Here is a 12,227-nt window from a genome sequence, read left to right as displayed (position 1 = left end):
CTTCTAAAGGAATTCAACTGGAAGCAAAGTTCCTAGATTGATATCTCTGTGTTACTCTCCATCATTTCCATCTCTTACTGTATGCCCTTATAGAGTCATTCTTTCTAAGGCTTATGCCTAAGAACAGTGCACATTCAGCCTTTTTTCCTTCCTTTGGACAGAATATTAACTCTATACAGTGTGTAAATATTAGTAATTATGTAGTGCAGAAATTGACAGTGACTTCAGCGACTCAAAACAAAACAGATCCCTGCTCTTGATGCTTTTAATCTCAGTAGTCTTGTTTGCATAAAGCGGAGAGAAGTGCCAGCGGAGTTATAGGACGACATAATACCTATACTAAGCTTCGGAATCATGTCAAAAGAACACTGTGATTGTTGTAATTAGAAGCTTTTAAAAATAACAGTTCCTAAGCAAAGGATCACAGAGCAGCTGTTCTCAGCTAAAAGACATGTCCGTGATGTGATTACTGGGACTTGAAGTGCATGTGCTGACTTCTGGTCTTGCTTTCATTGAGATCTCAGTTGGGCAACTGCAAGCAGTCCTGTTACACAGCCCCTGTCCTGTACCTGCTGTCATCCCAGATGGCTCTGAACTGGTCCGTCTCTGTCTCTTATTGTCCTCAAGCTAATTTTGTCTGTCCTGTGTGGTTTGGAGAAGATAAAGAAGTCCTACAGACCTGGTTCTCCACGAGTTCAAAATGTCACAGGGGAGTAATATACCTATGTTTGTGTCCTTCACAGATAGTTGCTGTATTTACTCTGGAGAAAGGAGATGATATTTGTGGTCTAGTCCCTCTGGAACACTAACATCTTATGTTATTTCAGTGTGCTGTCACTTTTATTGACTGTATATTATGTATGTCCTTCACATAGCTAATAACATAACATCTGTGGAGTTGTGACTTCCTTTTATTTTGCTTTCTACATTTCAAATAGGCTGTTTGGAGGAAAGTCAATCTGTGCTAAAAAGCTGCTAACTTACAAGGTACTTATTTGTATCCCCTACGTATTTCCTCAAATTAAAGCATTTTCTCTTCACATACTCTTTATTTTTTCTCAAAAAATGCACTCTGTGGATTTTTCTGCTTTTGACATCAGGCCATGTCCATTTGTCTCTTTAAAATGCCTCCATTTTAATATATGAGGTAACTGGGTGACCAAGCCAGAATGCTGAAGCCCTCAAAAATGCATCTGACAGGCTGGTCAGAACAATAGTGAGTCAAGCGTGAGACTTTTCAATGTGCTACAGCAGAGCTGTAGTGTCTGTTCTACATGTTTACTTTGATAAAAGAAGAGGCTGTAGACGTGTCTTTCAAGAAACTTAGACCTGTGGTAACAAAGAAAAAGCTCAGCTTCATTTGTTGTTTGGACTAGAAATGCAAGAAGAAATTCCCAGAGTCCCAATCTGCAACAACCCTCAGCAATCTTTTTCTACTTTTGGTATGCATATCATGAGTTAATACCTGCGGAAGTTCTAGCAAATGTTAAATAAAATTAAATTAGGACAAATCTGGGTATCCCAAAACTGTGGTTAGCCTTAAAATTTTTAAGAAAATATATTTTTCCTTCACACGAATTTATTTGTAAAGGCTTGGAGAATATATCATGATGCTTCTGTAGTTAGAAAATAAAATATGTTTCATCAAGTAACTGGAGAGTGGGGGAGTGAATGAATAACTGGATGAATATATATGATAAATGAAGCAATGAATGAGTAGGCAAGGGCAAGCATAAAATTATGAACTGAGAGTGAAGTGGAAGAGAGTCAAAGAGAGGGAAGAAGAATGACGCCAAGGGAAAGTAGTGGGGAAAGTGAAATAGAAGGGAGTAATGAATCAGATGCAAGAGAAGGGCAGAAACTGAAAACTGAGTAATTAATTTAGGAAAAGATCAGAACAGAGTGTTGTCAAAAGGTAAAGCATGTTCTTGGTGGGCTTGTGACAACATAGATGGAGAGAAAAATAATTGGAATTGAGATAGGAACAAGCTGGGAAAATAATAGAAAAGTCAAAGGCCAACTTGCCAGGATAACAGCATAGAATCAAAGGAAAGAGGTAAGAAAAGATGCTGGAGAGAAGGCAGAATAAGTAGTAAAAGGAAATGGCTGCTCCACTGGCAGTGGGTTACTTCTGGCTGTGCCTCTGTTTTTCTTGTATGGCCATGGCCAGGTCAGCCGGTGCTCTTGGCTTTTGGTAGCCTGCAGATAATAGTCTAGGGCTGCTCAGAGAATCAGCTAATGAAAAGTGCAGAAAAAATATATTCTGTTATGAAGATACTGTAAAAATTAAAAGCAGTAGCCATCTGGTGAGGTATACTCCATCCTCACCTCTTTCTCTGCCCTGCAGTATGCTTTCTTGCCTTCTAGAATTGAGGTTTCTTCTTCAGGGAAAGGAAACCAACAGCACCCAAAGCAGAGCTCCAAATGTCTGAAGACCACGTTTAGAGAATGATGCACAAGTGTTGTTATTGCTAGTCAGCACATTTAGAAATTACTATTGCCAATACTGATGGTTTTAGAATATATAAATATCAGAATGAAATCATATTGCTAAGTTAAAAAGAGAGATTGGGATAAATAGTCACTGCATTTTTCTTGGTAGGGATTTAGCCTTGTTCATTCATAGAAGGTTGTGACTCTAATTCCTCATATGTTAGGATGAAAAAATGTCCCTGAATTCTTAGTTGTTTCATCTAAAAAGTGTATAAATAAATGTAGTACTTCATAATGCTAATCCAAGTAAAGGAAAGGGTCTTTGAAGGGAGGTGGGGTAAGCTGTGTGCAAGTTTACAAATCTCTGTTATATTTAAAATAGCTTTCTTTTATATAAAAATGTATGCAATTATAATTAGGCAAAAAAAGAAGGCCACAACCCAGCTTTATTAATGCTTTTCCTGTCTGTATTGTAGTCTTCCTTTAAGCAGTAATATCCTTTGTCGCCTGAATCAACTAAGAAAATTACTTTTCCCCATCTCCGAAGCAATCACTTTTATAGCTTTGTCTAGTAAATGAGCAGCCTACTCTCCAATAATGAAGGGCAAAAAAAAAGATGTGGAAAATTTTTTTTAATATTCTAGAAAACTTTGTTGTACATTAGTTCTCTTACAGCCTGTACCAAATCATCAGACTCTCAAAACAGATTTGTACTCAGAAAAGGCTATTTAGAGGAATGCTGAGTTCTGCTAAGGGGAAAGAATTGAACTGATCATCAGTACTCTCATTATTCAAAATTTTATTCAAAATAATCTATGACTCTTGATATGAAATACCTCAAATAGCTCAAAAAGAAGTAAACATTTTATTAAAAAATACTGATGTCAGAGTCAAGGCAGTATAAAATGAGGATTTTTTCACAGGTTTGCTACATCAGGCAGCAACTCTTGTTAAAAGAGGAAGGAAACATTTGCTACTTTCAACAAAATTATTAGAAGGAAAGGAAAATCTGTTTGGAGCTTTTTAATTTACACTAAATTCTTGTGAACAGACTCGATTGTTTCATTTTTAAAGACAGGCTAAAATGGGACTCCTAAACTTTGGCCCAAACAGTAAGGGATTCTATAGCAAATATAGTACAGAAATCACTGACTTCAGAGGCCAAATCTAGGTGGGAAAGTGTAGAGTTGAAGCATGTCTGCTTTCCTGTCTTGTTCTGTGTAGTGTTGGCTGCTTACATTTTCTGCTGGTGGCACCGTGTGCCTCTCAAGGACATTGTGATGCCCTGGATTTTCATCTTTGGAAGGACCAGAGATCTGTAGTCGTATGAGTTTATTCCTTGTTTGCAATTTAAAATTCTGTTCAGATGAAAAACCATACCCACACAACTATGAGGGTGGTGAGGCACTGGAATAGGTTGCCCAGAGAAGCTGTGGATGCTCCAGCACTGGAAGTGTTCAAGGCCAGGTTGGATGAAGCTTTGAGCAACCTGGTCTAGTGGGAGGTGTCCCTGCCCACAACAGGGGGATTGGAACTAGATGACCTTTAATGTCTCTTTCAACCCAAATCATTCTATGATTCCATTCAAATAGTGTGCCTGTGCTGTAACTATTCTGTGAGTAAAGAGGAGACTTTTTATCTCTATACTGTTGAATTTGGGATTGACTCTTGGCATTTTACCAATGAATTAGTAATGAGATGTAGTTGGGTGGGTAGAGAAACACTGTCAGACCTCTCTTTTGTCTCACCTCTGAGATGGGGTAGGAAGAACTTTGGTTGTATTTCTGGGATTTTTCTCTGCTGAGTAAATGAAAAGGGCCCAGCAGGCAGCACAAAATACATTCAGGTGGGTGAGAGGTATAACATTCCTATGCTGAACTCCAGCTACAGCTGGGTACTTAGCTGAGAAATCGGGGTTTTCATTACTTGGACTAGCAACAAAGGCCAGCATTTGACACCTTCAAAGCCACTGTAAGAGAGTGTTTAGATAAATGTTACTTTGGGAACTAACTAGCTCCCAAGATGTCACTGAAGTTAAACAACCAATTAGAAGAAATTATTTCCGACCTTTCCTTTGTTCTCAAAAATTTACCATTCTGCATCCAGTGAGCTGACCCCAACAGTGAGCAATCTCTGCACACACGAGGGTCCTCTAAAGGGTCTTTTCTGGATCTTCTGTGTCAGTGTAGACCCCTGTTTAAGCACGTGGGAAATGTCATCCCAAGCAAATGCCAGCATTGCCCTCCTATCTGCTTTGTTTGCACGAGGCAAATGGTTATACAAGATAAAAGGTGAACAAATATTGGAGCTTGCAACCTGAAATTTCTGAGGCCTGATTTGGAGACGAGTGGAGACTGAGAGTATGTGGGTGTACCTTTAAATGGCAGCACTGGTATAAGCAGTTTCTGCATCTTGCTGCACCCAGCCACAGCCACTCGATCCCACATGCTGTACCTTCAGTTGTGTTGGAAAAATTTTTTACTGCCACGTGGTGAGCGGGTCTAGTGAATTGTTCTACATTTGAAACAACCTAGTTATTTTTATTTATTTTTAACCTGTATCAATTTTCTGATCTAGCTTATTCCCTGGACACTGAAAAAGCTATTCTGGCACAGCTGAGGAGGTGGTGGCAGGAAGGAAAAGGGTTACTGAAGATGGGATCTCTTCATCTGATCACTTGGGGGAAAGGGGTTGTTGTTATGGTTTTGTGGTTTGATAGGGGTTTTTTCCCTTTTTTAAACATACCAGTTTTAATTCTGTAATACTTTGGTTTTAGAGAGCTGGGTTTTTAAATGCTTATTTTATACTATTTCTTTTTCTTCCTGCCCTTTCCTGTCCCCATACTCAGCTCTTGGTTTCCACAGCTGCATGGATAGAGCAGTTTCTGGGGCTGTACTGCTTTACAGAAATTATTTTAATACACTGAATGAGTTAAAAACAGAGAAAAAAACCAATAGTTGAGTGCAGAGGGTATTTGCTCCCCCTGACTGTGCAGGGCAGAGCCAAATCCAACAGTGTGTTTACAGTCTGCCGGGGAGAGAAGGGAGCCAGGCAAGAAGCTGGCTTAGTGTCTGGAAAGGGGGCTGGGAAGTCAGCTGGCAGTCATGGAGACCTCTCTCTTCTCACATCCTCAGCTCCACGGGGAGATCCTTGACTGCAGCCTGTCTGCTTAGGGTAGCTCTCTTGTAGCAGTGTTTTTTCCAAGCTCCAGCCAGACAGGGACACGTGAGCTGGCTGGGGAGCGTGCCAGTGGAGATGAGTGGTGGCAGCACGTAGGAGGCAGAGTGTGACTGCTTGTTGTCCCTGAACCACCCACGCCACAGCCCCAAGCACATGAGCCCATCGATTGCAATTCCAGTGGGTGCTGCAGGCACCTGTGTCTTTACAGAGAGAGACCAGGACTCATGGAGCTTCAGGTTCCTCTCCTGGGTATTGATTTTCTGAAAATTCTCTTTGTGTCAGTGACCTCAGATGCTGTAAAATAATACAATAAGCATTGCAGTAAATTTTAATGAAAAATAACTACATCAGAAACAGCTCAGTTTTCCTAAGGACAGCATTAACTTTTGGGAGCCAGTGCTATTTTGAGAAGCTGCTTATGCACATAGCTAATGGCTGATTGTACATTGGGAGTGAGTGTTTGTCATGCAGGTAGTTTGAATGCAACAGTTTAAGGCAGGCTAAGGTGGTGTGAATGTAAATTGTATTGCAAAAGCTTTCTGAGGATTACTTGGACTTGTGCTAGAATGTAACCTCTTTGAGTAAGTATGATTTCATTTTTTGCATGTGTGACAGTTGAATATAGAGCTGCTAAAGAAAAAGCAACAAGGTTTTTATTCCACGCTGGCTTTTTTTTTAAATTACTGTGGGCTTAGACTGATGAATAACACATAATCCCAGAGGGGCAGGATTCAGTCCTGGTAGTTTTTAAAAAGGACAGGGGTATGTGTGTGTGAGAAGCAGAGGGCAATGTAAATAAAATGGCTGATTCAAAGTTAAGTTATTGTCATCAAAGATTTTCCTAACAGTCCCCTAGTGTTCTCTCTTTAAAATAAATCTGAATCATTAATCTTTCTGGGGCCAGGCAGACTTTTAAATTGCATTTCAGACCCAATATTCTGTAAAGAGCACAGAAATAATAAATAGTCTAGTTTGTCTTTTAATCATTCAGAGGCTTAGTAAAAATAACTTTATTGTCAAGTTATGCATTCCTCTGATTTGTACTTATCCTCCTCTGAGTGCTGACAGGTCACACTAATGGGACTTCTGGAACAACTCCATACTTTTTCCAATCAGTTGAGAAAAAAGCATGAAAATTCATGAGGAGATATCCTTTGCCTGGGTCACTTGTGTCAGCCCTGAATGAGACAGCTCCTCTGCTGCTTGTGACCATTTGTGTTGAAAACTCTGGATTTCTGTCTCAGTGGAATAAAAATTATTTTTATTCATGGGTGCACTTTGTGCTAAGGCTTGTTACCAGAAGCAAATGAATAAAATGAAAGTGTATATTGCAAAATATAGGGAAAGAGCCATTCACTTTATGTTCTATATGTGGACACATACATATCCTAATGAGCAAATTGTATCTTAAAAAATAAGCTTGGGACCTAAGGGCATTAAAGGATCTTTTGTTGAACTTGCTGACTAAGCACATGATGATTAACTGCATCTATACTGATCTGAAAATGCGGTTTAGCTGAAAGAATACAGAAGCTCTATGGCACAATGGCAAGTGCTGCACATGCTGCTTCCCACCCATGTGGTAGCCCCCCAGAGAGGCCAAGAAAGGTGTCATGCAGGCTGCTCGAGCACTCACTGTTCTCAAGTGGGCATGAGCTTGGTATGGACTAGCTAAGTCTGCTTTTGACTCTGACTTCAGAGTGCCCTCCAAAGTATAGATAAAAATATGTATCTATGTGTGCCAAGTGACTGTCAGTAGTGGGGTGAAACAAAGAGGCCACAGCTCACATTCTCAGACTCCTTTTCAAAGGTCTTGTTACTTAGAGTATTTGCTTGGGAACCCACAGAATTAGGAGAGGGGAAAAACTGTGCTGGGAGCAAAGTGTGACACGGTGATGAGGAGTGTGAGAGGATGACAAGAATGGGGTAAGCAGGGGAGGGCAACTGTTTCTACTGTGGCCAGTTTTGTGGTGACATGGGAAACAGTGTCTGGAAGATGCACAGTGGATTGGATGTGCAGGTGCACTTGTTAGGTTCAAACTGCAAATATATGAGAGCTGTAAGCCGTGGTGCTTTCAGTGGCCGGACTCATTTCATATATGAGCGCTTCCTTGTACCCTGAGGTCCCTTCTCCTTTGTGATCCCTCTACAACCTTCCCACTCCCCTGTCCCAGTTCCCCCTGCCCCAATGTGTTCCCTTCCCTAATCTGCTGTACCTCTGAAGCCTGTACTTGACAAGCTCTGTTTTCCCAAAACAGGGAAGGAGACATTCAAAAGCCCCTGTTCTTGTTCTCCACCTTTACAACTTTCCTGTTCCTAGCAGGAGGTAGCAGAACCTTGCCTGGCTCCATGACCCTTCTCCTAGGGCTCCGCACAATGCACTCCCAACATGTGCCATCAGATGATGTATCTCCATCTCTCTCCACCCTCTTTTCTGCTGCAGCACTGTTTCCTACTGTCAGGGCTGATGAGGTCAGCGCTGTCACTGCTTTTCTCATCCTTGCTCTGCCCATCACTGTTGCTACAACTTCCCAGGTAACTGTGTCTTCTTTAACTGCTTGAGTTCTTCTCCTTATTTTTCTTTCTCTCTGGTTTTAAACACACTATAGTGAAAATAAGAAAGTTGTGAAGACAGAAGACCAATTTTAGCCGTGGTAAAAGCAAATGCAGCTTCTGTTTCTTGGGCGTTATGTTTGCTAACTCCAGAGTGAGTTTAGCCTGTTACTGGTGCTGTTTAAAACTGTGGCAGGCAGAATTTGCATGTTTGCTTTCAAGGCAGCTGTGATAATAGCAGCCTAAACAGTTGCTCTTTCTTGGTCCTGGCAAAAATGCTTTACTGTATTCACCAGAGAGGTGATTTGGCACAATGATGTTGCCCTTGTGTAAGGACAATATCCTAGGCTGCTCATAGGCATTCCAAAGCCTTGTGGTGCACCCTCTACAGACTGTTACATAAACTCAGATGTGGAGGCCAACTGGCAGCCCTGTGCAATCCAGCCTCCTGCAGTCTCCCATGAAGAGTCTCACAGTTGGTGTAGCTGCCTGGTGACTTTGCTTGAGTAGCAGCAAAATCCACAGCTAGTATATGCCACAACACAAGTGTGCCAAGAATGTGTGTTGATGACATACAGTTTTTCGTGACAGTGTGTATGTGATGAGCTCTTAATTAAAGGCTCCTGCTAACAGCTTAGTGCTTAGACTCAAATATATAAAAAAAGTCCTAGCCTTAGGTTCACAGAATCATAGAATGGCTTGGGTCTCAAGGGACCTTAAAGATCATCTAGCTCCAATCTGCCTACCATGGGCAGGGACACCTTTCACTAGAACACATTGCTCAGAGCCCCATCCAACCTGGCCTTGAACACTTTCAGGGATGGGGCAACCTGTTTCAGTGTCTCATCACCCTCACAGTAAAGAGTTTCTCCTAATATCTAATCTAAATCTACTCTCTTTCATTTTGAAGTAATTCCGCCTTGTCCTTCCCCCTTTCCAACATGACCTTGGAAAAAGTCACTCTCCATCTTTCTTGTAGGCTCCCTTCAAGTACTGGGAGGCCACAATCCTTAAGCCTTCTCTTCTCCAGGCTAAACAATGCCAATTCTCTTCAAGCTCCTATTCTTAAAGTCAAGCTTGCCCTGTAGCTTTCATGACACTGTTAGTGAAGTATCTGAGAGCAGGCAGCTAGACCAAACAGGATGTTGAAAGGCTAGAAATAATAAATAGCATTTGCTTGTGCCATCCTTCTTCTCTGGGATTACTTCGGGAATTGGATATTTTTTGGAAATGGATAAAAAGTCAGTCTTTTTTGCAATACGACTGATATTTTGTTTTCTTCCTCCATTATGAGACAAAGCAAGAGTCTAAGTGGTAGCCTGGCACTTCCTAGGGGCTGTGTTCACATTACATGGAGAAGGTCCAGACTGTCAGTGGCAGAGTCCCCTCTGTGCATCCCAGACTGCATCAGTCATCTCCCTTATACAGTGTGCAAACCCTCCCCACCTTGAAGAAAAGGTATTCAGATAAATGTCTGTAACTTAAAACATCCCTACAGTTGTCTTTTTTTTTTCCTGCAGAAAATGTATAATCTGTCCCAGCCTTTAGAATGCACAATTTTATGGGATAGACAAATCTACTTGAGTTTTAAGTGACAGCACTGGTTTTCTCTAGGTTCTCACCCTGCATTTTAATCTTCAATGAAACAAAATAGTTAGCTTTATTTGGCATGTTTATAAGCAATTGAACCTACAAATGTGCCTTCTGGTTGAACTCAGTAGATCCCCAGCTTTGTGTAATTGGGACTGCAGCATGATAGAGAGTTCTGTTATGGCTTCACATATTGATCAGTCCAATTTAATTTCCTCATGGGACCTGGACCATGCTAGGGAAGGTGGATTGTGTTGAAGGCTTGATAAGCCTATTTTAACAAAGCATCTCAAGGGCTTCTGGAACAGAAGCAATTATCAATACTGATACATGTTTCCTTTCATCAAAAGGTAAGGGCTCATTAATAGGCTTCACAACAGCTGCTGTTTGCAACACATGACTTTTTTTTTTTAATTAACTTGGAAATACTGCTTCCTCAGCCTTACCAGTTTCCAGAAAGAAAAGAAATTGGGTTGCAGGTTTTAATTTTAGTGGTATATGTGATAGCAGTATCTTCTGCATTTCTATATTCACTATTTTGGTAATTGAAGCCTAGATTGTATTTTAGAGAGATGGTTCCATTCCACTGCTTATGCCCATGTCTGAATGAACCATGCCAACAAATTCTGGTGTTTTGCAACTTTTGAATTGTGTGTCAAATTACTGATGATGTCTGCTATTTTTAATGTTAGTATTATTGGTTGAATAGTCTCCTGTTACAACTTTGGAAATCAGCATTCTTGTTTGTCATTGGATATTTCAAAAATGTTTTTAAATTGTATTTATTTTAGGCTCTCAGTTATGAGAAGGAAGTTCACTGTTGCTTCCCACTGTTTTATCTTTCCTATGCAAAACTCCTAACATTTCATTTATAACCTGTTTGATGTAGGTGTGTTGTGGGTGTTAAATTCGTAATGTTGCAAATTGGATGTATGAAAAGAAAACATCATCAAGGCAAACTGCTATGTTAAAATTGATTTTAAACACAGTTTTTGGATACGTAGCTAGAAGTTTAGTGCCTTACAGAATGGCTATCCTTAGCTAATAGTAGTTGCTTTTGTTTTGTTTATTCACCAGAAAACAGTTTAAACCATTTAACACCTGCTATAGTGTTTTCTGATTTCTTTTTTCATTTCACACATGTTATCTCAATAATTAGCACGGTTCTGCTAATTAATGCATGGATTGAAAGTAGCAGCAGTACATTCCAAGCAAATTGGGAAAAAAAAACTTTGTTTCTAAGCATAGATGAGTGTGGATGGGTGAAACATAAAAAAAGGGAAAGGCAGCTGTTTTACACCAAGTGTAATTGACCAATGAACAAATTCTGTAATGTGCTCAAAATCTTATGTTGCTTGTTTGGTGGGTTGTGATAAGTGGCACCGTACCTGATTTTTCTTCTTTTCTTGATGTCTAAACTTCTAGAATCATTTGTTCAAGGGAAAATTAGAGTTTTCATGATAAAATAGAACTATTTAGCACTGGTAACTGTTGCCTAAAATTGCAAGTGTTTCTTAGGAGGTCAGAAATAGGAAGTTAGATTAAAAGAAATACATTATGTATTCTAGAATTCTTTTGAAGTTGTGACTCAACCATTGCTGGAATTCATGATATTGAAGATCCCATGAAAGTTTAATGGCAAATGGCTGGAACCAGTACTGCCCCCCAGGCTACTGTTTAGTGTCACTTCTCTTCCCCAGTTAGTCATGACTGAAGTGTGAAGATTAGTGGATAAATTACCTTCAGCAATGATTAATTCAGATTAATTACCTAATTTTGCTAACACTGGAGCACTGAAAGAACAATAATGGTGTGACAGATACCCTAACCTTACCTAATAATAGGTATATTCTGCATTTAGTTTTGCAAATATACTGATGGGGCCAATTCAGACGCTCTTAGTGATGTGATGGAGCCAACATGCCAACAAGTAGCTCCTTTGATTTCAGTGGCCTATAATCCTTATTAAAGCTGTGCAGTTCAAAGTGATAGTTCAGTGTCACAGATTAGTGGGATTAAGAGCAGTTTCAACATACTTTAGGCCTTTGCTTACTTCCTTGCTCCTTAATTCTCCAGCCATGTTCCTCTTGTCCAAGTCTGTTCCATGTGACAGCCGCTGTAGCTACCTGCTCAAACCATTGCACAAGCAAAGGAGCAGAGGCTGCTTTTTAGGAAGTGGTTTTACTTACATTCATATTTTAAAGGTCATTATTGCAATATATAATTGGTGTGTGCTACAGAATAGACATTTAAAAATGAACTATTTTTAGCAACATGCAGTATGGAAAAAATGATGGGGAAAAAATCAACTATTTGATTCTAAAATGGAAGAAAGATAAATATTATAATGCATGGGAATGTTCTCTATACATGGAACATGTGTTAATTAAATATTTTTTGTGTAACTGGAATATACGGTGATTAAATTCTTAAACAGTGGGACAGTAACACTGTTTATCATTGATTTTATA

General features: G+C 39.9%; 1 protein-coding gene across 4 annotated transcripts in view; it reads left to right on the top strand.

Annotated features, from left to right (window-relative positions):
* Positions 1 to 12,227, top strand: part of PLD5 (phospholipase D family member 5) — a 177,280-nt gene that overhangs the window by 128,866 nt on the left and 36,187 nt on the right. The window lies entirely within an intron of this gene.

This window comes from Lepidothrix coronata, unplaced genomic scaffold (assembly GCF_001604755.1).
Source record: "Lepidothrix coronata isolate B3197 unplaced genomic scaffold, Lepidothrix_coronata-1.0 Scaffold16, whole genome shotgun sequence".
Taxonomy (NCBI): Eukaryota; Metazoa; Chordata; class Aves; order Passeriformes; family Pipridae; genus Lepidothrix; species Lepidothrix coronata.
This window is presented reverse-complemented; position numbering and strand designations above follow the sequence as displayed.